This window comes from Eubalaena glacialis, chromosome 1 (genome assembly GCF_028564815.1).
Source record: "Eubalaena glacialis isolate mEubGla1 chromosome 1, mEubGla1.1.hap2.+ XY, whole genome shotgun sequence".
Lineage (NCBI taxonomy): Eukaryota > Metazoa > Chordata > Mammalia > Artiodactyla > Balaenidae > Eubalaena > Eubalaena glacialis.
Genome location: NC_083716.1, coordinates 92,378,902 through 92,402,063, shown reverse-complemented (window position 1 = coordinate 92,402,063; position 23,162 = coordinate 92,378,902). Strand labels below are relative to the sequence as shown.

The 23,162-nt window shown below is 73.9% G+C and overlaps 15 non-coding genes and 8 pseudogenes across 15 annotated transcripts; all 23 read right to left on the bottom strand.

The window, feature by feature from the left end:
- Nucleotides 1-19: 19 nt before the first annotated feature.
- LOC133104475 (5S ribosomal RNA) lies at nt 20-138 on the bottom strand. The gene has a single exon (XR_009703588.1). It is a non-coding gene; the product is annotated as a 5S ribosomal RNA (ribosomal RNA).
- A 918-nt stretch (nt 139-1,056) lies between these two features.
- LOC133079473 (5S ribosomal RNA) lies at nt 1,057-1,175 on the bottom strand. Its single transcript, XR_009698208.1, has one exon. It is a non-coding gene; the product is annotated as a 5S ribosomal RNA (ribosomal RNA).
- Nucleotides 1,176-2,084: 909 nt separating this feature from the next.
- On the bottom strand, nt 2,085-2,203 carry LOC133075510 (5S ribosomal RNA; annotated as a pseudogene).
- Nucleotides 2,204-3,149: 946 nt separating this feature from the next.
- On the bottom strand, nt 3,150-3,268 carry LOC133079470 (5S ribosomal RNA). Its single transcript, XR_009698205.1, has one exon. It is a non-coding gene; the product is annotated as a 5S ribosomal RNA (ribosomal RNA).
- Nucleotides 3,269-4,186: 918 nt separating this feature from the next.
- LOC133079466 (5S ribosomal RNA) lies at nt 4,187-4,305 on the bottom strand. The gene has a single exon (XR_009698204.1). It is a non-coding gene; the product is annotated as a 5S ribosomal RNA (ribosomal RNA).
- A 908-nt stretch (nt 4,306-5,213) lies between these two features.
- Nucleotides 5,214-5,332, bottom strand: LOC133075506 (5S ribosomal RNA; annotated as a pseudogene).
- A 910-nt stretch (nt 5,333-6,242) lies between these two features.
- On the bottom strand, nt 6,243-6,361 carry LOC133079461 (5S ribosomal RNA). Its single transcript, XR_009698203.1, has one exon. It is a non-coding gene; the product is annotated as a 5S ribosomal RNA (ribosomal RNA).
- Nucleotides 6,362-7,271: 910 nt separating this feature from the next.
- LOC133075497 (5S ribosomal RNA) lies at nt 7,272-7,390 on the bottom strand (annotated as a pseudogene).
- A 946-nt stretch (nt 7,391-8,336) lies between these two features.
- LOC133079456 (5S ribosomal RNA) lies at nt 8,337-8,455 on the bottom strand. The gene has a single exon (XR_009698202.1). It is a non-coding gene; the product is annotated as a 5S ribosomal RNA (ribosomal RNA).
- Nucleotides 8,456-9,373: 918 nt separating this feature from the next.
- On the bottom strand, nt 9,374-9,492 carry LOC133079452 (5S ribosomal RNA). Its single transcript, XR_009698201.1, has one exon. It is a non-coding gene; the product is annotated as a 5S ribosomal RNA (ribosomal RNA).
- A 908-nt stretch (nt 9,493-10,400) lies between these two features.
- On the bottom strand, nt 10,401-10,519 carry LOC133075493 (5S ribosomal RNA; annotated as a pseudogene).
- A 946-nt stretch (nt 10,520-11,465) lies between these two features.
- On the bottom strand, nt 11,466-11,584 carry LOC133104469 (5S ribosomal RNA). Its single transcript, XR_009703587.1, has one exon. It is a non-coding gene; the product is annotated as a 5S ribosomal RNA (ribosomal RNA).
- A 918-nt stretch (nt 11,585-12,502) lies between these two features.
- Nucleotides 12,503-12,621, bottom strand: LOC133079442 (5S ribosomal RNA). Its single transcript, XR_009698198.1, has one exon. It is a non-coding gene; the product is annotated as a 5S ribosomal RNA (ribosomal RNA).
- A 909-nt stretch (nt 12,622-13,530) lies between these two features.
- On the bottom strand, nt 13,531-13,649 carry LOC133075487 (5S ribosomal RNA; annotated as a pseudogene).
- Nucleotides 13,650-14,595: 946 nt separating this feature from the next.
- LOC133079440 (5S ribosomal RNA) lies at nt 14,596-14,714 on the bottom strand. The gene has a single exon (XR_009698197.1). It is a non-coding gene; the product is annotated as a 5S ribosomal RNA (ribosomal RNA).
- Nucleotides 14,715-15,632: 918 nt separating this feature from the next.
- LOC133079435 (5S ribosomal RNA) lies at nt 15,633-15,751 on the bottom strand. The gene has a single exon (XR_009698196.1). It is a non-coding gene; the product is annotated as a 5S ribosomal RNA (ribosomal RNA).
- Nucleotides 15,752-16,659: 908 nt separating this feature from the next.
- On the bottom strand, nt 16,660-16,778 carry LOC133075484 (5S ribosomal RNA; annotated as a pseudogene).
- A 910-nt stretch (nt 16,779-17,688) lies between these two features.
- LOC133079431 (5S ribosomal RNA) lies at nt 17,689-17,807 on the bottom strand. Its single transcript, XR_009698193.1, has one exon. It is a non-coding gene; the product is annotated as a 5S ribosomal RNA (ribosomal RNA).
- A 910-nt stretch (nt 17,808-18,717) lies between these two features.
- Nucleotides 18,718-18,836, bottom strand: LOC133075478 (5S ribosomal RNA; annotated as a pseudogene).
- A 946-nt stretch (nt 18,837-19,782) lies between these two features.
- Nucleotides 19,783-19,901, bottom strand: LOC133079426 (5S ribosomal RNA). Its single transcript, XR_009698192.1, has one exon. It is a non-coding gene; the product is annotated as a 5S ribosomal RNA (ribosomal RNA).
- Nucleotides 19,902-20,819: 918 nt separating this feature from the next.
- On the bottom strand, nt 20,820-20,938 carry LOC133079393 (5S ribosomal RNA). The gene has a single exon (XR_009698181.1). It is a non-coding gene; the product is annotated as a 5S ribosomal RNA (ribosomal RNA).
- Nucleotides 20,939-21,848: 910 nt separating this feature from the next.
- On the bottom strand, nt 21,849-21,967 carry LOC133075474 (5S ribosomal RNA; annotated as a pseudogene).
- A 910-nt stretch (nt 21,968-22,877) lies between these two features.
- LOC133079349 (5S ribosomal RNA) lies at nt 22,878-22,996 on the bottom strand. Its single transcript, XR_009698168.1, has one exon. It is a non-coding gene; the product is annotated as a 5S ribosomal RNA (ribosomal RNA).
- Nucleotides 22,997-23,162: the final 166 nt, after the last annotated feature.

The following is a 23,162-nucleotide window of genomic DNA, read 5'->3' as shown; positions in this document are numbered from 1 at the left end:
GGCGGAGCGGGAGGCAAAAAGCCTACAGCAACCGGTATTCCCAGGCGGTCTCCCATCCAAGTACTAACCAGGCCCGACCCTGCTTAGCTTCCGAGATCAGACGAGATCGGGCGCGTTCAGGGTGGTATGGCCGTAGACGTTAAAAGGGGCCCGCGGAGTGCCTCTTGAGGCCCAGCTTCGCTGGCGCTTGCGCCTCCCCGCCAGCCCGGCGGCCAGCCCGCCCCGGCAGGGCCCCGCCGCCCGCCCAGGCAGGGCAACGGCGGCCTCGGGTACCAGGGGGGTGGCGGAGGGTTCGGCGACCTCCCAGCCCAGGGCGGGCGGGACCCACCAAACCGTTCGGCGCTTGGCGCCCCGCCCCAGATCCCGCACGTCGCTCACAGGGACGTGGCCCCGGAGGCTTCAGGGCCCGGGGCCCGCGGTCCCTTGGGCCTCCCCTCTGCCCGCCCACGCGGCGCTAGGCGCAGCCCAGCCGCAGCCCGGGCCGGCCCTCCTGCCCGACGGCAGTCGGCCCTTAACCCACTGGGAGCCACCATTGAGTCGGCACGGCCCCTTAGCCCCAGCAAGGCCACCCTTGCCCCCACGCCACCCGCCGAGCACAGGACCCGGCGCCTTGTGGCCGGCCGGCCCGGAGCACCGGCCCCGGCCCCCGCCCCCGCTCCCGCCCCCGGCCGTGGCGAAACGGCGGAGGGGGGGCTTTTTCCGGAGGGAGCTGTGGAGAGACACACCGGCAGATAGGTGGCTGCGCCGGGGCTGGGCGCTGGTGGGGGCGGCCAGGTGCAGGTCAAGGGGCTCGCGGGCCGCACGGCCGGCACCCGGGCCTGAGGCGGAGTCTGGGTTCAGGCCAGCCACCCCGGGAGCGGCTGGGATGCGGCTGCCTTCCAGGGCCGCCTTCTGGCCGCCTGGCCGGCCAGGCAGGCGGAGAGCGCCCCCTCTGGCGCGCTGTGGTGGGAGGGGCCGGAGGAGGTGGGGCCTGCAGCGGTGCCCGGCGGGGGCGGGGGCGGGGGCGGGGGCGGAGGCGGCGGGCGACTAAAGGAGAAGGCGGAGCGGGAGGCAAAAAGCCTACAGCACCCGGTATTCCCAGGCGGTCTCCCATCCAAGTACTAACCAGGCCCGACCCTGCTTAGCTTCCGAGATCAGACGAGATCGGGCGCGTTCAGGGTGGTATGGCCGTAGACGCAGGAGGGGCCCGCGCGGTGCCTCTTGAGGCCCAGCTTCGCTGGCGCCTGCGCCTTACCGCCATGCCGGCGGCCAGCCCTCTCCGGCAGGGCCCTGCCGCCCGCCCAGGCAGGCGACAGGAGGCCTCGGGGACCCGGGGGTGGCGGAGTGGTGGGCCACCTCGCAGCCCAGGGCGGGCGGGACGCTCCAGGCCCGTCGGCGCTTGGCGCCCCGCCGCAGATCCCGCTCGACGCTCACAGGGACGCGGCCCCGGAGGCTTCAGGGCCCGGCGGCCGCGGTCCCTTGGGCATCCCCCCCTGCCCGCCCACGCGGAGTTAGGCGCAGCCCGGCCACGGCCGGGCCGGCCCTCCGGCCGGGCAGCAGCTGGCCCGAAGCCACTGGGAGCCACCATGGAGTGGGCACGGCCCCTTAGCCCCAGCAAGGCCCCCCCTTGTCCCCACGCCGCCCGCCGAGCACAGGATCCCGGCCCTGGTGGCCGGCAGGCCCGGAGAAGCGGCCCCGGCCCCCGCCCCCGCTCCCGCCCCCGGCCGTGGCGAAACGGCGGAGGGGGGGCTTTTTCCGGAGGGAGCTGTGGAGAGACACACGGGCAGACAGGGGGCTGCGGCGCGGCTGGGCTCCAGTGGGGGCGGCCAAGTGCAGGTCGAGGGCCTCGCGGGCCGCACGGACGGCACCCCGGCCTGCGGCGGAGTCTGGGTCCGGGCCAGCCACCACGGGAGCGGCTGGGGTGGCGGCTGCCTTCCAGGGCCGCATTCTGGCCGCATGTCCAGCCAGCTCGGCGGGGAGCGATCCCTCCGGCGCGCTGTGTTGGGAGGGACGTGAGGAGGTGAGGCCTGCAGCGGTGCTCAGCAGGGGCGGAGGCGGCCTCGGCCGCGGGCCACTAAATGTCAAGGCGGAGCGGGAGGCAAAAAAGCCTACAGCACTCGGTATTCCCATGTGGTCTCCCATCCAGGTACGAAACAGGCCAGACCCTGATTAGCTTCCGAGATCAGACGAGGTGTGGTGCGTTCAGGGAGGTGTGGCCGTAGAATGCAGCGGGGGCCACGGTGTGCCTCTTGAGGCTTAGCTTCGCTGGTGCTGGCGACTTACCGCCAGCCCGGCAGCCAACCCTCTCCGGCGCGGCCCTGCCGTCCGCCCAGGCAAGCGACAGGAGGCCTCGAGGGCCCGGGGGTGGTGGAGTTGTGGGCGACTTCGCAGCTCAGGTCAGGCGGGACCCTCCAGGCCTGTAGGCGCTTGGCCCTCCGCCCCAGAGCCGCTCAACGCTCACAGGACTTGGCCCCGGAGGCTTAAGGGCCTGTGGCCCTCGGTCCCTTGTGCATTCCCCACCCTGTCAATCCACACAGTGCTAGGCGCAGCCCAGCCACGGCCTGGCCGGCCCGCCTGCCCAACGGCAGTTGGCCCGAAGCCACTGGGAGCCACCATTGAGCCGGCACGGCCCCTTAGACACAGCAACGCCACCCTTGCCCCCACGCCAACTGCCGAGCAAAGTTCCCGGCGCCTGGTGTCTAGCCAGCCCAGCGAACCGGTCCCAGCCCACGACCCCGCTCCCACTCTCGGCCGTGGCGAAGTGGCAAAGGGTGGGCTTTTTCCGGAGGGAGCTGTGGAGAGACACACGGGCAGACAGGGGGCTGCGGCGCGGCTGGGCTCCGGTGGGGGCGGCCAAGTGCAGGTCGAGGGCTTCGTGGGCCGCACGGACGGCACCCCGGCCTGCGGCGGAGTCTGGGTCCGGGCCAGCCACCACGGGAGCGGCTGGGGTGGCGGCTGCCTTCCAGGGCCGCCTTCTGGCCGCCTGGCCGGCCAGGCCGGCGCGGAGCGCCCCCTCTGGCGCGCTGTGGTGGGAGGGGCCGGAGGAGGTGGGGCCTGCAGCGCTGCCCGGCGGGGGCGGGGGCGGGGGCGGAGGCAGCGGCCTCGGCCTTGGCCTCGGCCTCGGCCTAGGCCGCGGGCGACTAAAGGAGAAGGCGGAGCGGGAGGCAAAAAGCCTACAGCACCCGGTATTCCCAGGCGGTCTCCCATCCAAGTACTAACCAGGCCCGACCCTGCTTAGCTTCCGAGATCAGACGAGATCGGGCGCGTTCAGGGTGGTATGGCCGTAGACGTTAAGAGGGGCCCGCGGAGTGCCTCTTGAGGCCCAGCTTCGCTGGCGCTTGCGCCTCCCCGCCAGCCCGGCGGCCAGCCCGCCCCGGCAGGGCCCCGCCGCCCGCCCAGGCAGGGCAACGGCGGCCTCGGGTACCAGGGGGGTGGCGGAGGGTTCGGCGACCTCCCAGCCCAGGGCGGGCGGGACCCACCAAACCGTTCGGCGCTTGGCGCCCCGCCCCAGATCCCGCACGTCGCTCACAGGGACGTGGCCCCGGAGGCTTCAGGGCCCGGGGCCCGCGGTCCCTTGGGCCTCCCCTCTGCCCGCCCACGCGGCGCTAGGCGCAGCCCAGCCGCAGCCCGGGCCGGCCCTCCTGCCCGACGGCAGTCGGCCCTTAACCCACTGGGAGCCACCATTGAGTCGGCACGGCCCCTTAGCCCCAGCAAGGCCACCCTTGCCCCCACGCCACCCGCCGAGCACAGGACCCGGCGCCTTGTGGCCGGCCGGCCCGGAGCACCGGCCCCGGCCCCCGCCCCCGCTCCCGCCCCCGGCCGTGGCGAAACGGCGGAGGGGGGGCTTTTTCCGGAGGGAGCTGTGGAGAGACACACCGGCAGATAGGTGGCTGCGCCGGGGCTGGGCGCTGGTGGGGGCGGCCAGGTGCAGGTCAAGGGGCTCGCGGGCCGCACGGCCGGCACCCGGGCCTGAGGCGGAGTCTGGGTTCAGGCCAGCCACCCCGGGAGCGGCTGGGATGCGGCTGCCTTCCAGGGCCGCCTTCTGGCCGCCTGGCCGGCCAGGCAGGCGGAGAGCGCCCCCTCTGGCGCGCTGTGGTGGGAGGGGCCGGAGGAGGTGGGGCCTGCAGCGGTGCCCGGCGGGGGCGGGGGCGGGGGCGGGGGCGGAGGCGGCGGGCGACTAAAGGAGAAGGCGGAGCGGGAGGCAAAAAGCCTACAGCACCCGGTATTCCCAGGCGGTCTCCCATCCAAGTACTAACCAGGCCCGACCCTGCTTAGCTTCCGAGATCAGACGAGATCGGGCGCGTTCAGGGTGGTATGGCCGTAGACGCAGGAGGGGCCCGCGCGGTGCCTCTTGAGGCCCAGCTTCGCTGGCGCCTGCGCCTTACCGCCATGCCGGCGGCCAGCCCTCTCCGGCAGGGCCCTGCCGCCCGCCCAGGCAGGCGACAGGAGGCCTCGGGGACCCGGGGGTGGCGGAGTGGTGGGCCACCTCGCAGCCCAGGGCGGGCGGGACGCTCCAGGCCCGTCGGCGCTTGGCGCCCCGCCGCAGATCCCGCTCGACGCTCACAGGGACGCGGCCCCGGAGGCTTCAGGGCCCGGCGGCCGCGGTCCCTTGGGCATCCCCCCCTGCCCGCCCACGCGGAGTTAGGCGCAGCCCGGCCACGGCCGGGCCGGCCCTCCGGCCGGGCAGCAGCTGGCCCGAAGCCACTGGGAGCCACCATGGAGTGGGCACGGCCCCTTAGCCCCAGCAAGGCCCCCCCTTGCCCCCACGCCGCCCGCCGAGCACAGGACCCCGGCCCTGGTGGACGGCAGGCCCGGAGAAGCGGCCCCGGCCCCCGCCCCCGCTCCCGCCCCCGGCCGTGGCGAAACGGCGGAGGGCGGGCTTTTTCCGGAGGGAGCTGTGGAGAGACACACGGGCAGACAGGGGGCTGCGGCGCGGCTGGGCTCCGGTGGGGGCGGCCAAGTGCAGGTCGAGGGCTTCGTGGGCCGCACGGACGGTACCCCGGCCTGCGGCGGAGTCTGGGTCCGGGCCAGCCACCACGGGAGCGGCTGGGGTGGCGGCTGCCTTCCAGGGCCGCATTCTGGCCGCATGTCCAGCCAGCTCGGCGGGGAGCGATCCCTCCGGCGCGCTGTGTTGGGAGGGACGTGAGGAGGTGAGGCCTGCAGCGGTGCTCAGCGGGGCGGAGGCGGCCTCGGCCGCGGGCCACTAAATGTCAAGGCGGAGCGGGAGGCAAAAAAGCCTACAGCACTCGGTATTCCCATGTGGTCTCCCATCCAGGTACGAAACAGGCCAGACCCTGATTAGCTTCCGAGATCAGACGAGGTGTGGTGCGTTCAGGGAGGTGTGGCCGTAGAATGCAGCGGGGGCCACGGTGTGCCTCTTGAGGCTTAGCTTCGCTGGTGCTGGTGACTTACCGCCAGCCCGGCAGCCAACCCTCTCCGGCGCGGCCCTGCCGTCCGCCCAGGCAAGCGACAGGAGGCCTCGAGGGCCCGGGGGTGGTGGAGTTGTGGGCGACTTCGCAGCTCAGGTCAGGCGGGACCCTCCAGGCCTGTAGGCGCTTGGCCCTCCGCCCCAGAGCCGCTCAACGCTCACAGGACTTGGCCCCGGAGGCTTAAGGGCCTGTGGCCCTCGGTCCCTTGTGCATTCCCCACCCTGTCAATCCACACAGTGCTAGGCGCAGCCCAGCCACGGCCTGGCCGGCCCGCCTGCCCAACGGCAGTTGGCCCGAAGCCACTGGGAGCCACCATTGAGCCGGCACGGCCCCTTAGACACAGCAACGCCACCCTTGCCCCCACGCCAACTGCCGAGCAAAGTTCCCGGCGCCTGGTGTCTAGCCAGCCCAGCGAACCGGTCCCAGCCCACGACCCCGCTCCCACTCTCGGCCGTGGCGAAGTGGCAAAGGGTGGGCTTTTTCCGGAGGGAGCTGTGGAGAGACACACGGGCAGACAGGGGGCTGCGGCGCGGCTGGGCTCCGGTGGGGGCAGCCAAGTGCAGGTCGAGGGCTTCGTGGGCCGCACGGACGGCACCCCGGCCTGCGGCGGAGTCTGGGTCCGGGCCAGCCACCACGGGAGCGGCTGGGGTGGCGGCTGCCTTCCAGGGCCGCCTTCTGGCCGCCTGGCCGGCCAGGCCGGCGCGGAGCGCCCCCTCTGGCGCGCTGTGGTGGGAGGGGCCGGAGGAGGTGGGGCCTGCAGCGCTGCCCGGCGGGGGCCGGGGCGGGGGCGGAGGCGGCGGGCGACTAAAGGAGAAGGCGGAGCGGGAGGCAAAAAGCCTACAGCACCCGGTATTCCCAGGCGGTCTCCCATCCAAGTACTAACCAGGCCCGACCCTGCTTAGCTTCCGAGATCAGACGAGATCGGGCGCGTTCAGGGTGGTATGGCCGTAGACGCAGGAGGGGCCCGCGCGGTGCCTCTTGAGGCCCAGCTTCGCTGGCGCCTGCGCCTTACCGCCATGCCGGCGGCCAGCCCTCTCCGGCAGGGCCCTGCCGCCCGCCCAGGCAGGCGACAGGAGGCCTCGGGGACCCGGGGGTGGCGGAGTGGTGGGCCACCTCGCAGCCCAGGGCGGGCGGGACGCTCCAGGCCCGTCGGCGCTTGGCGCCCCGCCGCAGATCCCGCTCGACGCTCACAGGGACGCGGCCCCGGAGGCTTCAGGGCCCGTCGGCCGCGGTCCCTTGGGCATCCCCCCCTGCCCGCCCACGCGGAGTTAGGCGCAGCCCGGCCACGGCCGGGCCGGCCCTCCGGCCGGGCAGCAGCTGGCCCGAAGCCACTGGGAGCCACCATGGAGTGGGCACGGCCCCTTAGCCCCAGCAAGGCCCCCCCTTGCCCCCACGCCGCCCGCCGAGCACAGGACCCCGGCCCTGGTGGCCGGCAGGCCCGGAGAAGCGGCCCCGGCCCCCGCCCCCGCTCCCGCCCCCGGCCGTGGCGAAACGGCGGAGGGGGGGGCTTTTTCCGGAGGGAGCTGTGGAGAGACACACGGGCAGACAGGGGGCTGCGGCGCGGCTGGGCTCCGGTGGGGGCGGCCAAGTGCAGGTCGAGGGCCTCGCGGGCCGCACGGACGGCACCCCGGCCTGCGGCGGAGTCTGGGTCCGGGCCAGCCACCACGGGAGCGGCTGGGGTGGCGGCTGCCTTCCAGGGCCGCATTCTGGCCGCATGTCCAGCCAGCTCGGCGGGGAGCGATCCCTCCGGCGCGCTGTGTTGGGAGGGACGTGAGGAGGTGAGGCCTGCAGCGGTGCTCAGCGGGGGCGGAGGCGGCCTCGGCCGCGGGCCACTAAATGTCAAGGCGGAGCGGGAGGCAAAAAAGCCTACAGCACTCGGTATTCCCATGTGGTCTCCCATCCAGGTACGAAACAGGCCAGACCCTGATTAGCTTCCGAGATCAGACGAGGTGTGGTGCGTTCAGGGAGGTGTGGCCGTAGAATGCAGCGGGGGCCACGGTGTGCCTCTTGAGGCTTAGCTTCGCTGGTGCTGGCGACTTACCGCCAGCCCGGCAGCCAACCCTCTCCGGCGCGGCCCTGCCGTCCGCCCAGGCAAGCGACAGGAGGCCTCGAGGGCCCGGGGGTGGTGGAGTTGTGGGCGACTTCGCAGCTCAGGTCAGGCGGGACCCTCCAGGCCTGTAGGCGCTTGGCCCTCCGCCCCAGAGCCGCTCAACGCTCACAGGACTTGGCCCCGGAGGCTTAAGGGCCTGTGGCCCTCGGTCCCTTGTGCATTCCCCACCCTGTCAATCCACACAGTGCTAGGCGCAGCCCAGCCACGGCCTGGCCGGCCCGCCTGCCCAACGGCAGTTGGCCCGAAGCCACTGGGAGCCACCATTGAGCCGGCACGGCCCCTTAGACACAGCAACGCCACCCTTGCCCCCACGCCAACTGCCGAGCAAAGTTCCCGGCGCCTGGTGTCTAGCCAGCCCAGCGAACCGGTCCCAGCCCACGACCCCGCTCCCACTCTCGGCCGTGGCGAAGTGGCAAAGGGTGGGCTTTTTCCGGAGGGAGCTGTGGAGAGACACACGGGCAGACAGGGGGCTGCGGCGCGGCTGGGCTCCGGTGGGGGCGGCCAAGTGCAGGTCGAGGGCTTCGTGGGCCGCACGGACGGCACCCCGGCCTGCGGCGGAGTCTGGGTCCGGGCCAGCCACCACGGGAGCGGCTGGGGTGGCGGCTGCCTTCCAGGGCCGCCTTCTGGCCGCCTGGCCGGCCAGGCCGGCGCGGAGCGCCCCCTCTGGCGCGCTGTGGTGGGAGGGGCCGGAGGAGGTGGGGCCTGCAGCGCTGCCCGGCGGGGGCGGGGGCGGGGGCGGAGGCAGCGGCCTCGGCCTTGGCCTCGGCCTCGGCCTAGGCCGCGGGCGACTAAAGGAGAAGGCGGAGCGGGAGGCAAAAAGCCTACAGCACCCGGTATTCCCAGGCGGTCTCCCATCCAAGTACTAACCAGGCCCGACCCTGCTTAGCTTCCGAGATCAGACGAGATCGGGCGCGTTCAGGGTGGTATGGCCGTAGACGTTAAGAGGGGCCCGCGGAGTGCCTCTTGAGGCCCAGCTTCGCTGGCGCTTGCGCCTCCCCGCCAGCCCGGCGGCCAGCCCGCCCCGGCAGGGCCCCGCCGCCCGCCCAGGCAGGGCAACGGCGGCCTCGGGTACCAGGGGGGTGGCGGAGGGTTCGGCGACCTCCCAGCCCAGGGCGGGCGGGACCCACCAAACCGTTCGGCGCTTGGCGCCCCGCCCCAGATCCCGCACGTCGCTCACAGGGACGTGGCCCCGGAGGCTTCAGGGCCCGGGGCCCGCGGTCCCTTGGGCCTCCCCTCTGCCCGCCCACGCGGCGCTAGGCGCAGCCCAGCCGCAGCCCGGGCCGGCCCTCCTGCCCGACGGCAGTCGGCCCTTAACCCACTGGGAGCCACCATTGAGTCGGCACGGCCCCTTAGCCCCAGCAAGGCCACCCTTGCCCCCACGCCACCCGCCGAGCACAGGACCCGGCGCCTTGTGGCCGGCCGGCCCGGAGCACCGGCCCCGGCCCCCGCCCCCGCTCCCGCCCCCGGCCGTGGCGAAACGGCGGAGGGGGGGCTTTTTCCGGAGGGAGCTGTGGAGAGACACACCGGCAGATAGGTGGCTGCGCCGGGGCTGGGCGCTGGTGGGGGCGGCCAGGTGCAGGTCAAGGGGCTCGCGGGCCGCACGGCCGGCACCCGGGCCTGAGGCGGAGTCTGGGTTCAGGCCAGCCACCCCGGGAGCGGCTGGGATGCGGCTGCCTTCCAGGGCCGCCTTCTGGCCGCCTGGCCGGCCAGGCAGGCGGAGAGCGCCCCCTCTGGCGCGCTGTGGTGGGAGGGGCCGGAGGAGGTGGGGCCTGCAGCGGTGCCCGGCGGGGGCGGGGGCGGGGGCGGGGGCGGAGGCGGCGGGCGACTAAAGGAGAAGGCGGAGCGGGAGGCAAAAAGCCTACAGCACCCGGTATTCCCAGGCGGTCTCCCATCCAAGTACTAACCAGGCCCGACCCTGCTTAGCTTCCGAGATCAGACGAGATCGGGCGCGTTCAGGGTGGTATGGCCGTAGACGCAGGAGGGGCCCGCGCGGTGCCTCTTGAGGCCCAGCTTCGCTGGCGCCTGCGCCTTACCGCCATGCCGGCGGCCAGCCCTCTCCGGCAGGGCCCTGCCGCCCGCCCAGGCAGGCGACAGGAGGCCTCGGGGACCCGGGGGTGGCGGAGTGGTGGGCCACCTCGCAGCCCAGGGCGGGCGGGACGCTCCAGGCCCGTCGGCGCTTGGCGCCCCGCCGCAGATCCCGCTCGACGCTCACAGGGACGCGGCCCCGGAGGCTTCAGGGCCCGGCGGCCGCGGTCCCTTGGGCATCCCCCCCTGCCCGCCCACGCGGAGTTAGGCGCAGCCCGGCCACGGCCGGGCCGGCCCTCCGGCCGGGCAGCAGCTGGCCCGAAGCCACTGGGAGCCACCATGGAGTGGGCACGGCCCCTTAGCCCCAGCAAGGCCCCCCCTTGCCCCCACGCCGCCCGCCGAGCACAGGACCCCGGCCCTGGTGGACGGCAGGCCCGGAGAAGCGGCCCCGGCCCCCGCCCCCGCTCCCGCCCCCGGCCGTGGCGAAACGGCGGAGGGCGGGCTTTTTCCGGAGGGAGCTGTGGAGAGACACACGGGCAGACAGGGGGCTGCGGCGCGGCTGGGCTCCGGTGGGGGCGGCCAAGTGCAGGTCGAGGGCTTCGTGGGCCGCACGGACGGTACCCCGGCCTGCGGCGGAGTCTGGGTCCGGGCCAGCCACCACGGGAGCGGCTGGGGTGGCGGCTGCCTTCCAGGGCCGCATTCTGGCCGCATGTCCAGCCAGCTCGGCGGGGAGCGATCCCTCCGGCGCGCTGTGTTGGGAGGGACGTGAGGAGGTGAGGCCTGCAGCGGTGCTCAGCGGGGCGGAGGCGGCCTCGGCCGCGGGCCACTAAATGTCAAGGCGGAGCGGGAGGCAAAAAAGCCTACAGCACTCGGTATTCCCATGTGGTCTCCCATCCAGGTACGAAACAGGCCAGACCCTGATTAGCTTCCGAGATCAGACGAGGTGTGGTGCGTTCAGGGAGGTGTGGCCGTAGAATGCAGCGGGGGCCACGGTGTGCCTCTTGAGGCTTAGCTTCGCTGGTGCTGGTGACTTACCGCCAGCCCGGCAGCCAACCCTCTCCGGCGCGGCCCTGCCGTCCGCCCAGGCAAGCGACAGGAGGCCTCGAGGGCCCGGGGGTGGTGGAGTTGTGGGCGACTTCGCAGCTCAGGTCAGGCGGGACCCTCCAGGCCTGTAGGCGCTTGGCCCTCCGCCCCAGAGCCGCTCAACGCTCACAGGACTTGGCCCCGGAGGCTTAAGGGCCTGTGGCCCTCGGTCCCTTGTGCATTCCCCACCCTGTCAATCCACACAGTGCTAGGCGCAGCCCAGCCACGGCCTGGCCGGCCCGCCTGCCCAACGGCAGTTGGCCCGAAGCCACTGGGAGCCACCATTGAGCCGGCACGGCCCCTTAGACACAGCAACGCCACCCTTGCCCCCACGCCAACTGCCGAGCAAAGTTCCCGGCGCCTGGTGTCTAGCCAGCCCAGCGAACCGGTCCCAGCCCACGACCCCGCTCCCACTCTCGGCCGTGGCGAAGTGGCAAAGGGTGGGCTTTTTCCGGAGGGAGCTGTGGAGAGACACACGGGCAGACAGGGGGCTGCGGCGCGGCTGGGCTCCGGTGGGGGCAGCCAAGTGCAGGTCGAGGGCTTCGTGGGCCGCACGGACGGCACCCCGGCCTGCGGCGGAGTCTGGGTCCGGGCCAGCCACCACGGGAGCGGCTGGGGTGGCGGCTGCCTTCCAGGGCCGCCTTCTGGCCGCCTGGCCGGCCAGGCCGGCGCGGAGCGCCCCCTCTGGCGCGCTGTGGTGGGAGGGGCCGGAGGAGGTGGGGCCTGCAGCGCTGCCCGGCGGGGGCGGGGGCGGGGGCGGAGGCAGCGGCCTCGGCCTTGGCCTCGGCCTCGGCCTAGGCCGCGGGCGACTAAAGGAGAAGGCGGAGCGGGAGGCAAAAAGCCTACAGCAACCGGTATTCCCAGGCGGTCTCCCATCCAAGTACTAACCAGGCCCGACCCTGCTTAGCTTCCGAGATCAGACGAGATCGGGCGCGTTCAGGGTGGTATGGCCGTAGACGTTAAAAGGGGCCCGCGGAGTGCCTCTTGAGGCCCAGCTTCGCTGGCGCTTGCGCCTCCCCGCCAGCCCGGCGGCCAGCCCGCCCCGGCAGGGCCCCGCCGCCCGCCCAGGCAGGGCAACGGCGGCCTCGGGTACCAGGGGGGTGGCGGAGGGTTCGGCGACCTCCCAGCCCAGGGCGGGCGGGACCCACCAAACCGTTCGGCGCTTGGCGCCCCGCCCCAGATCCCGCACGTCGCTCACAGGGACGTGGCCCCGGAGGCTTCAGGGCCCGGGGCCCGCGGTCCCTTGGGCCTCCCCTCTGCCCGCCCACGCGGCGCTAGGCGCAGCCCAGCCGCAGCCCGGGCCGGCCCTCCTGCCCGACGGCAGTCGGCCCTTAACCCACTGGGAGCCACCATTGAGTCGGCACGGCCCCTTAGCCCCAGCAAGGCCACCCTTGCCCCCACGCCACCCGCCGAGCACAGGACCCGGCGCCTTGTGGCCGGCCGGCCCGGAGCACCGGCCCCGGCCCCCGCCCCCGCTCCCGCCCCCGGCCGTGGCGAAACGGCGGAGGGGGGGCTTTTTCCGGAGGGAGCTGTGGAGAGACACACCGGCAGATAGGTGGCTGCGCCGGGGCTGGGCGCTGGTGGGGGCGGCCAGGTGCAGGTCAAGGGGCTCGCGGGCCGCACGGCCGGCACCCGGGCCTGAGGCGGAGTCTGGGTTCAGGCCAGCCACCCCGGGAGCGGCTGGGATGCGGCTGCCTTCCAGGGCCGCCTTCTGGCCGCCTGGCCGGCCAGGCAGGCGGAGAGCGCCCCCTCTGGCGCGCTGTGGTGGGAGGGGCCGGAGGAGGTGGGGCCTGCAGCGGTGCCCGGCGGGGGCGGGGGCGGGGGCGGGGGCGGAGGCGGCGGGCGACTAAAGGAGAAGGCGGAGCGGGAGGCAAAAAGCCTACAGCACCCGGTATTCCCAGGCGGTCTCCCATCCAAGTACTAACCAGGCCCGACCCTGCTTAGCTTCCGAGATCAGACGAGATCGGGCGCGTTCAGGGTGGTATGGCCGTAGACGCAGGAGGGGCCCGCGCGGTGCCTCTTGAGGCCCAGCTTCGCTGGCGCCTGCGCCTTACCGCCATGCCGGCGGCCAGCCCTCTCCGGCAGGGCCCTGCCGCCCGCCCAGGCAGGCGACAGGAGGCCTCGGGGACCCGGGGGTGGCGGAGTGGTGGGCCACCTCGCAGCCCAGGGCGGGCGGGACGCTCCAGGCCCGTCGGCGCTTGGCGCCCCGCCGCAGATCCCGCTCGACGCTCACAGGGACGCGGCCCCGGAGGCTTCAGGGCCCGGCGGCCGCGGTCCCTTGGGCATCCCCCCCTGCCCGCCCACGCGGAGTTAGGCGCAGCCCGGCCACGGCCGGGCCGGCCCTCCGGCCGGGCAGCAGCTGGCCCGAAGCCACTGGGAGCCACCATGGAGTGGGCACGGCCCCTTAGCCCCAGCAAGGCCCCCCCTTGTCCCCACGCCGCCCGCCGAGCACAGGATCCCGGCCCTGGTGGCCGGCAGGCCCGGAGAAGCGGCCCCGGCCCCCGCCCCCGCTCCCGCCCCCGGCCGTGGCGAAACGGCGGAGGGGGGGCTTTTTCCGGAGGGAGCTGTGGAGAGACACACGGGCAGACAGGGGGCTGCGGCGCGGCTGGGCTCCAGTGGGGGCGGCCAAGTGCAGGTCGAGGGCCTCGCGGGCCGCACGGACGGCACCCCGGCCTGCGGCGGAGTCTGGGTCCGGGCCAGCCACCACGGGAGCGGCTGGGGTGGCGGCTGCCTTCCAGGGCCGCATTCTGGCCGCATGTCCAGCCAGCTCGGCGGGGAGCGATCCCTCCGGCGCGCTGTGTTGGGAGGGACGTGAGGAGGTGAGGCCTGCAGCGGTGCTCAGCAGGGGCGGAGGCGGCCTCGGCCGCGGGCCACTAAATGTCAAGGCGGAGCGGGAGGCAAAAAAGCCTACAGCACTCGGTATTCCCATGTGGTCTCCCATCCAGGTACGAAACAGGCCAGACCCTGATTAGCTTCCGAGATCAGACGAGGTGTGGTGCGTTCAGGGAGGTGTGGCCGTAGAATGCAGCGGGGGCCACGGTGTGCCTCTTGAGGCTTAGCTTCGCTGGTGCTGGCGACTTACCGCCAGCCCGGCAGCCAACCCTCTCCGGCGCGGCCCTGCCGTCCGCCCAGGCAAGCGACAGGAGGCCTCGAGGGCCCGGGGGTGGTGGAGTTGTGGGCGACTTCGCAGCTCAGGTCAGGCGGGACCCTCCAGGCCTGTAGGCGCTTGGCCCTCCGCCCCAGAGCCGCTCAACGCTCACAGGACTTGGCCCCGGAGGCTTAAGGGCCTGTGGCCCTCGGTCCCTTGTGCATTCCCCACCCTGTCAATCCACACAGTGCTAGGCGCAGCCCAGCCACGGCCTGGCCGGCCCGCCTGCCCAACGGCAGTTGGCCCGAAGCCACTGGGAGCCACCATTGAGCCGGCACGGCCCCTTAGACACAGCAACGCCACCCTTGCCCCCACGCCAACTGCCGAGCAAAGTTCCCGGCGCCTGGTGTCTAGCCAGCCCAGCGAACCGGTCCCAGCCCACGACCCCGCTCCCACTCTCGGCCGTGACGAAGTGGCAAAGGGTGGGCTTTTTCCGGAGGGAGCTGTGGAGAGACACACGGGCAGACAGGGGGCTGCGGCGCGGCTGGGCTCCGGTGGGGGCGGCCAAGTGCAGGTCGAGGGCTTCGTGGGCCGCACGGACGGCACCCCGGCCTGCGGCGGAGTCTGGGTCCGGGCCAGCCACCACGGGAGCGGCTGGGGTGGCGGCTGCCTTCCAGGGCCGCCTTCTGGCCGCCTGGCCGGCCAGGCCGGCGCGGAGCGCCCCCTCTGGCGCGCTGTGGTGGGAGGGGCCGGAGGAGGTGGGGCCTGCAGCGCTGCCCGGCGGGGGCGGGGGCGGGGGCGGAGGCAGCGGCCTCGGCCTTGGCCTCGGCCTCGGCCTAGGCCGCGGGCGACTAAAGGAGAAGGCGGAGCGGGAGGCAAAAAGCCTACAGCACCCGGTATTCCCAGGCGGTCTCCCATCCAAGTACTAACCAGGCCCGACCCTGCTTAGCTTCCGAGATCAGACGAGATCGGGCGCGTTCAGGGTGGTATGGCCGTAGACGTTAAGAGGGGCCCGCGGAGTGCCTCTTGAGGCCCAGCTTCGCTGGCGCTTGCGCCTCCCCGCCAGCCCGGCGGCCAGCCCGCCCCGGCAGGGCCCCGCCGCCCGCCCAGGCAGGGCAACGGCGGCCTCGGGTACCAGGGGGGTGGCGGAGGGTTCGGCGACCTCCCAGCCCAGGGCGGGCGGGACCCACCAAACCGTTCGGCGCTTGGCGCCCCGCCCCAGATCCCGCACGTCGCTCACAGGGACGTGGCCCCGGAGGCTTCAGGGCCCGGGGCCCGCGGTCCCTTGGGCCTCCCCTCTGCCCGCCCACGCGGCGCTAGGCGCAGCCCAGCCGCAGCCCGGGCCGGCCCTCCTGCCCGACGGCAGTCGGCCCTTAACCCACTGGGAGCCACCATTGAGTCGGCACGGCCCCTTAGCCCCAGCAAGGCCACCCTTGCCCCCACGCCACCCGCCGAGCACAGGACCCGGCGCCTTGTGGCCGGCCGGCCCGGAGCACCGGCCCCGGCCCCCGCCCCCGCTCCCGCCCCCGGCCGTGGCGAAACGGCGGAGGGGGGGCTTTTTCCGGAGGGAGCTGTGGAGAGACACACCGGCAGATAGGTGGCTGCGCCGGGGCTGGGCGCTGGTGGGGGCGGCCAGGTGCAGGTCAAGGGGCTCGCGGGCCGCACGGCCGGCACCCGGGCCTGAGGCGGAGTCTGGGTTCAGGCCAGCCACCCCGGGAGCGGCTGGGATGCGGCTGCCTTCCAGGGCCGCCTTCTGGCCGCCTGGCCGGCCAGGCAGGCGGAGAGCGCCCCCTCTGGCGCGCTGTGGTGGGAGGGGCCGGAGGAGGTGGGGCCTGCAGCGGTGCCCGGCGGGGGCGGGGGCGGGGGCGGGGGCGGAGGCGGCGGGCGACTAAAGGAGAAGGCGGAGCGGGAGGCAAAAAGCCTACAGCACCCGGTATTCCCAGGCGGTCTCCCATCCAAGTACTAACCAGGCCCGACCCTGCTTAGCTTCCGAGATCAGACGAGATCGGGCGCGTTCAGGGTGGTATGGCCGTAGACGCAGGAGGGGCCCGCGCGGTGCCTCTTGAGGCCCAGCTTCGCTGGCGCCTGCGCCTTACCGCCATGCCGGCGGCCAGCCCTCTCCGGCAGGGCCCTGCCGCCCGCCCAGGCAGGCGACAGGAGGCCTCGGGGACCCGGGGGTGGCGGAGTGGTGGGCCACCTCGCAGCCCAGGGCGGGCGGGACGCTCCAGGCCCGTCGGCGCTTGGCGCCCCGCCGCAGATCCCGCTCGACGCTCACAGGGACGCGGCCCCGGAGGCTTCAGGGCCCGGCGGCCGCGGTCCCTTGGGCATCCCCCCCTGCCCGCCCACGCGGAGTTAGGCGCAGCCCGGCCACGGCCGGGCCGGCCCTCCGGCCGGGCAGCAGCTGGCCCGAAGCCACTGGGAGCCACCATGGAGTGGGCACGGCCCCTTAGCCCCAGCAAGGCCCCCCCTTGCCCCCACGCCGCCCGCCGAGCACAGGACCCCGGCCCTGGTGGACGGCAGGCCCGGAGAAGCGGCCCCGGCCCCCGCCCCCGCTCCCGCCCCCGGCCGTGGCGAAACGGCGGAGGGCGGGCTTTTTCCGGAGGGAGCTGTGGAGAGACACACGGGCAGACAGGGGGCTGCGGCGCGGCTGGGCTCCGGTGGGGGCGGCCAAGTGCAGGTCGAGGGCTTCGTGGGCCGCACGGACGGTACCCCGGCCTGCGGCGGAGTCTGGGTCCGGGCCAGCCACCACGGGAGCGGCTGGGGTGGCGGCTGCCTTCCAGGGCCGCATTCTGGCCGCATGTCCAGCCAGCTCGGCGGGGAGCGATCCCTCCGGCGCGCTGTGTTGGGAGGGACGTGAGGAGGTGAGGCCTGCAGCGGTGCTCAGCGGGGCGGAGGCGGCCTCGGCCGCGGGCCACTAAATGTCAAGGCGGAGCGGGAGGCAAAAAAGCCTACAGCACTCGGTATTCCCATGTGGTCTCCCATCCAGGTACGAAACAGGCCAGACCCTGATTAGCTTCCGAGATCAGACGAGGTGTGGTGCGTTCAGGGAGGTGTGGCCGTAGAATGCAGCGGGGGCCACGGTGTGCCTCTTGAGGCTTAGCTTCGCTGGTGCTGGTGACTTACCGCCAGCCCGGCAGCCAACCCTCTCCGGCGCGGCCCTGCCGTCCGCCCAGGCAAGCGACAGGAGGCCTCGAGGGCCCGGGGGTGGTGGAGTTGTGGGCGACTTCGCAGCTCAGGTCAGGCGGGACCCTCCAGGCCTGTAGGCGCTTGGCCCTCCGCCCCAGAGCCGCTCAACGCTCACAGGACTTGGCCCCGGAGGCTTAAGGGCCTGTGGCCCTCGGTCCCTTGTGCATTCCCCACCCTGTCAATCCACACAGTGCTAGGCGCAGCCCAGCCACGGCCTGGCCGGCCCGCCTGCCCAACGGCAGTTGGCCCGAAGCCACTGGGAGCCACCATTGAGCCGGCACGGCCCCTTAGACACAGCAACGCCACCCTTGCCCCCACGCCAACTGCCGAGCAAAGTTCCCGGCGCCTGGTGTCTAGCCAGCCCAGCGAACCGGTCCCAGCCCACGACCCCGCTCCCACTCTCGGCCGTGGCGAAGTGGCAAAGGGTGGGCTTTTTCCGGAGGGAGCTGTGGAGAGACACACGGGCAGACAGGGGGCTGCGGCGCGGCTGGGCTCCGGTGGGGGCAGCCAAGTGCAGGTCGAGGGCTTCGTGGGCCGCACGGACGGCACCCCGGCCTGCGGCGGAGTCTGGGTCCGGGCCAGCCACCACGGGAGCGGCTGGGGTGGCGGCTGCCTTCCAGGGCCGCCTTCTGGCCGCCTGGCCGGCCAGGCCGGCGCGGAGCGCCCCCTCTGGCGCGCTGTGGTGGGAGGGGCCGGAGGAGGTGGGGCCTGCAGCGCTGCCCGGCGGGGGCCGGGGCGGGGGCGGAGGCGGCGGGCGACTAAAGGAGAAGGCGGAGCGGGAGGCAAAAAGCCTACAGCACCCGGTATTCCCAGGCGGTCTCCCATCCAAGTACTAACCAGGCCCGACCCTGCTTAGCTTCCGAGATCAGACGAGATCGGGCGCGTTCAGGGTGGTATGGCCGTAGACGCAGGAGGGGCCCGCGCGGTGCCTCTTGAGGCCCAGCTTCGCTGGCGCCTGCGCCTTACCGCCATGCCGGCGGCCAGCCCTCTCCGGCAGGGCCCTGCCGCCCGCCCAGGCAGGCGACAGGAGGCCTCGGGGACCCGGGGGTGGCGGAGTGGTGGGCCACCTCGCAGCCCAGGGCGGGCGGGACGCTCCAGGCCCGTCGGCGCTTGGCGCCCCGCCGCAGATCCCGCTCGACGCTCACAGGGACGCGGCCCCGGAGGCTTCAGGGCCCGTCGGCCGCGGTCCCTTGGGCATCCCCCCCTGCCCGCCCACGCGGAGTTAGGCGCAGCCCGGCCACGGCCGGGCCGGCCCTCCGGCCGGGCAGCAGCTGGCCCGAAGCCACTGGGAGCCACCATGGAGTGGGCACGGCCCCTTAGCCCCAGCAAGGCCCCCCCTTGCCCCCACGCCGCCCGCCGAGCACAGGACCCCGGCCCTGGTGGCCGGCAGGCCCGGAGAAGCGGCCCCGGCCCCCGCCCCCGCTCCCGCCCCCGGCCGTGGCGAAACGGCGGAGGGGGGGGCTTTTTCCGGAGGGAGCTGTGGAGAGACACACGGGCAGACAGGGGGCTGCGGCGCGGCTGGGCTCCGGTGGGGGCGGCCAAGTGCAGGTCGAGGGCCTCGCGGGCCGCACGGACGGCACCCCGGCCTGCGGCGGAGTCTGGGTCCGGGCCAGCCACCACGGGAGCGGCTGGGGTGGCGGCTGCCTTCCAGGGCCGCATTCTGGCCGCATGTCCAGCCAGCTCGGCGGGGAGCGATCCCTCCGGCGCGCTGTGTTGGGAGGGACGTGAGGAGGTGAGGCCTGCAGCGGTGCTCAGCGGGGGCGGAGGCGGCCTCGGCCGCGGGCCACTAAATGTCAAGGCGGAGCGGGAGGCAAAAAAGCCTACAGCACTCGGTATTCCCATGTGGTCTCCCATCCAGGTACGAAACAGGCCAGACCCTGATTAGCTTCCGAGATCAGACGAGGTGTGGTGCGTTCAGGGAGGTGTGGCCGTAGAATGCAGCGGGGGCCACGGTGTGCCTCTTGAGGCTTAGCTTCGCTGGTGCTGGCGACTTACCGCCAGCCCGGCAGCCAACCCTCTCCGGCGCGGCCCTGCCGTCCGCCCAGGCAAGCGACAGGAGGCCTCGAGGGCCCGGGGGTGGTGGAGTTGTGGGCGACTTCGCAGCTCAGGTCAGGCGGGACCCTCCAGGCCTGTAGGCGCTTGGCCCTCCGCCCCAGAGCCGCTCAACGCTCACAGGACTTGGCCCCGGAGGCTTAAGGGCCTGTGGCCCTCGGTCCCTTGTGCATTCCCCACCCTGTCAATCCACACAGTGCTAGGCGCAGCCCAGCCACGGCCTGGCCGGCCCGCCTGCCCAACGGCAGTTGGCCCGAAGCCACTGGGAGCCACCATTGAGCCGGCACGGCCCCTTAGACACAGCAACGCCACCCTTGCCCCCACGCCAACTGCCGAGCAAAGTTCCCGGCGCCTGGTGTCTAGCCAGCCCAGCGAACCGGTCCCAGCCCACGACCCCGCTCCCACTCTCGGCCGTGGCGAAGTGGCAAAGGGTGGGCTTTTTCCGGAGGGAGCTGTGGAGAGACACACGGGCAGACAGGGGGCTGCGGCGTGGCTGGGCTCCGGTGGGGGCGGCCAAGTGCAGGTCGAGGGCTTCGTGGGCCGCACGGACGGCACCCCGGCCTGCGGCGGAGTCTGGGTCCGGGCCAGCCACCACGGGAGCGGCTGGGGTGGCGGCTGCCTTCCAGGGCCGCCTTCTGGCCGCCTGGCCGGCCAGGCCGGCGCGGAGCGCCCCCTCTGGCGCGCTGTGGTGGGAGGGGCCGGAGGAGGTGGGGCCTGCAGCGCTGCCCGGCGGGGGCGGGGGCGGGGGCGGAGGCAGCGGCCTCGGCCTTGGCCTCGGCCTCGGCCTAGGCCGCGGGCGACTAAAGGAGAAGGCGGAGCGGGAGGCAAAAAGCCTACAGCACCCGGTATTCCCAGGCGGTCTCCCATCCAAGTACTAACCAGGCCCGACCCTGCTTAGCTTCCGAGATCAGACGAGATCGGGCGCGTTCAGGGTGGTATGGCCGTAGACGTTAAAAGGGGCCCGCGGAGTGCCTCTTGAGGCCCAGCTTCGCTGGCGCTTGCGCCTCCCCGCCAGCCCGGCGGCCAGCCCGCCCCGGCAGGGCCCCGCCGCCCGCCCAGGCAGGGCAACGGCGGCCTCGGGTACCAGGGGGGTGGCGGAGGGTTCGGCGACCTCCCAGCCCAGGGCGGGCGGGACCCACCAAACCGTTCGGCGCTTGGCGCCCCGCCCCAGATCCCGCACGTCGCTCACAGGGACGTGGCCCCGGAGGCTTCAGGGCCCGGGGCCCGCGGTCCCTTGGGCCTCCCCTCTGCCCGCCCACGCGGCGCTAGGCGCAGCCCAGCCGCAGCCCGGGCCGGCCCTCCTGCCCGACGGCAGTCGGCCCTTAACCCACTGGGAGCCACCATTGAGTCGGCACGGCCCCTTAGCCCCAGCAAGGCCACCCTTGCCCCCACGCCACCCGCCGAGCACAGGACCCGGCGCCTTGTGGCCGGCCGGCCCGGAGCACCGGCCCCGGCCCCCGCCCCCGCTCCCGCCCCCGGCCGTGGCGAAACGGCGGAGGGGGGGCTTTTTCCGGAGGGAGCTGTGGAGAGACACACCGGCAGATAGGTGGCTGCGCCGGGGCTGGGCGCTGGTGGGGGCGGCCAGGTGCAGGTCAAGGGGCTCGCGGGCCGCACGGCCGGCACCCGGGCCTGAGGCGGAGTCTGGGTTCAGGCCAGCCACCCCGGGAGCGGCTGGGATGCGGCTGCCTTCCAGGGCCGCCTTCTGGCCGCCTGGCCGGCCAGGCAGGCGGAGAGCGCCCCCTCTGGCGCGCTGTGGTGGGAGGGGCCGGAGGAGGTGGGGCCTGCAGCGGTGCCCGGCGGGGGCGGGGGCGGGGGCGGGGGCGGAGGCGGCGGGCGACTAAAGGAGAAGGCGGAGCGGGAGGCAAAAAGCCTACAGCACCCGGTATTCCCAGGCGGTCTCCCATCCAAGTACTAACCAGGCCCGACCCTGCTTAGCTTCCGAGATCAGACGAGATCGGGCGCGTTCAGGGTGGTATGGCCGTAGACGCAGGAGGGGCCCGCGCGGTGCCTCTTGAGGCCCAGCTTCGCTGGCGCCTGCGCCTTACCGCCATGCCGGCGGCCAGCCCTCTCCGGCAGGGCCCTGCCGCCCGCCCAGGCAGGCGACAGGAGGCCTCGGGGACCCGGGGGTGGCGGAGTGGTGGGCCACCTCGCAGCCCAGGGCGGGCGGGACGCTCCAGGCCCGTCGGCGCTTGGCGCCCCGCCGCAGATCCCGCTCGACGCTCACAGGGACGCGGCCCCGGAGGCTTCAGGGCCCGGCGGCCGCGGTCCCTTGGGCATCCCCCCCTGCCCGCCCACGCGGAGTTAGGCGCAGCCCGGCCACGGCCGGGCCGGCCCTCCGGCCGGGCAGCAGCTGGCCCGAAGCCACTGGGAGCCACCATGGAGTGGGCACGGCCCCTTAGCCCCAGCAAGGCCCCCCCTTGCCCCCACGCCGCCCGCCGAGCACAGGACCCCGGCCCTGGTGGCCGGCAGGCCCGGAGAAGCGGCCCCGGCCCCCGCCCCCGCTCCCGCCCCCGGTCGTGGCGAAACGGCGGAGGGGGGGGCTTTTTCCGGAGGGAGCTGTGGAGAGACACACGGGCAGACAGGGGGCTGCGGCGCGGCTGGGCTCCGGTGGGGGCGGCCAAGTGCAGGTCGAGGGCCTCGCGGGCCGCACGGACGGCACCCCGGCCTGCGGCGGAGTCTGGGTCCGGGCCAGCCACCACGGGAGTGGCTGGGGTGGCGGCTGCCTTCCAGGGCCGCATTCTGGCCGCATGTCCAGCCAGCTCGGCAGGGAGCGATCCCTCCGGCGCGCTGTGTTGGGAGGGACGTGAGGAGGTGAGGCCTGCAGCGGTGCTCAGCGGGGGCGGAGGCGGCCTCGGCCGCGGGCCACTAAATGTCAAGGCGGAGCGGGAGGCAAAAAAGCCTACAGCACTCGGTATTCCCATGTGGTCTCCCATCCAGGTACGAAACAGGCCAGACCCTGATTAGCTTCCGAGATCAGACGAGGTGTGGTGCGTTCAGGGAGGTGTGGCCGTAGAATGCAGCGGGGGCCACGGTGTGCCTCTTGAGGCTTAGCTTCGCTGGTGCTGGCGACTTACCGCCAGCCCGGCAGCCAACCCTCTCCGGCGCGGCCCTGCCGTCCGCCCAGGCAAGTGACAGGAGGCCTCGAGGGCCCGGGGGTGGTGGAGTTGTGGGCGACTTCGCAGCTCAGGTCAGGCGGGACCCTCCAGGCCTGTAGGCGCTTGGCCCTCCGCCCCAGAGCCGCTCAACGCTCACAGGACTTGGCCCCGGAGGCTTAAGGGCCTGTGGCCCTCGGTCCCTTGTGCATTCCCCACCCTGTCAATCCACACAGTGCTAGGCGCAGCCCAGCCACGGCCTGGCCGGCCCGCCTGCCCAACGGCAGTTGGCCCGAAGCCACTGGGAGCCACCATTGAGCCGGCACGGCCCCTTAGACACAGCAACGCCACCCTTGCCCCCACGCCAACTGCCGAGCAAAGTTCCCGGCGCCTGGTGTCTAGCCAGCCCAGCGAACCGGTCCCAGCCCACGACCCCGCTCCCACTCTCGGCCGTGGCGAAGTGGCAAAGGGTGGGCTTTTTCCGGAGGGAGCTGTGGAGAGACACACGGGCAGACAGGGGGCTGCGGCGCGGCTGGGCTCCGGTGGGGGCGGCCAAGTGCAGGTCGAGGGCTTCGTGGGCCGCACGGACGGCACCCCGGCCTGCGGCGGAGTCTGGGTCCGGGCCAGCCACCACGGGAGCGGCTGGGGTGGCGGCTGCCTTCCAGGGCCGCCTTCTGGCCGCCTGGCCGGCCAGGCCGGCGCGGAGCGCCCCCTCTGGCGCGCTGTGGTGGGAGGGGCCGGAGGAGGTGGGGCCTGCAGCGCTGCCCGGCGGGGGCCGGGGCGGGGGCGGAGGCGGCGGGCGACTAAAGGAGAAGGCGGAGCGGGAGGCAAAAAGCCTACAGCACCCGGTATTCCCAGGCGGTCTCCCATCCAAGTACTAACCAGGCCCGACCCTGCTTAGCTTCCGAGATCAGACGAGATCGGGCGCGTTCAGGGTGGTATGGCCGTAGACGTTAAGAGGGGCCCGCGGAGTGCCTCTTGAGGCCCAGCTTCGCTGGCGCTTGCGCCTCCCCGCCAGCCCGGCGGCCAGCCCGCCCCGGCAGGGCCCCGCCGCCCGCCCAGGCAGGGCAACGGCGGCCTCGGGTACCAGGGGGGTGGCGGAGGGTTCGGCGACCTCC